At 38.8% G+C, this 381-nt stretch overlaps 1 protein-coding gene across 1 annotated transcript in view; it reads left to right on the forward strand.

Moving 5' to 3' along the window:
* LOC133652725 (alpha-1,6-mannosylglycoprotein 6-beta-N-acetylglucosaminyltransferase B-like) overlaps positions 1 to 381 on the forward strand; it is a 651209-nt gene that overhangs the window by 195106 nt on the left and 455722 nt on the right. The window lies entirely within an intron of this gene.

Consider the following 381-nt stretch of genomic DNA (forward strand, 5'->3'; position numbering starts at 1 on the left):
TCATATTTTTGTAAGAATCACAATAGATAAAGGTTAATTGTGGATTATTGAGATATATGATATACTAGGGTATTAAAAACAACAATGTGCATTGAACCCCAACTAAAACCCATGTCACAAAACCATAACAAAATCCAAACTGTGAATTTGTGAACTGTTCCAACCCTAATTCCTGACAATTCACCGAAAGCCAACAACCCATAATTGTTTGTGAGTGTGTCGGTTTTTGGAGCACGTGGCAGACTACAATGGTTCTCAGCAGACGTCCTCACGAAAGGCCGCCAGGGACGACTACTCCTTGCTGTCTTTGTTGTGCTAAAAGACAAATGTTAGCTAGTGTGATGTTTCAATTCATAGAAGATTAATTAAATGCCGCAGCCG

The sequence above is a fragment of the Entelurus aequoreus genome, linkage group LG06, assembly GCF_033978785.1.
Source record: "Entelurus aequoreus isolate RoL-2023_Sb linkage group LG06, RoL_Eaeq_v1.1, whole genome shotgun sequence".
NCBI lineage: Eukaryota > Metazoa > Chordata > Actinopteri > Syngnathiformes > Syngnathidae > Entelurus > Entelurus aequoreus.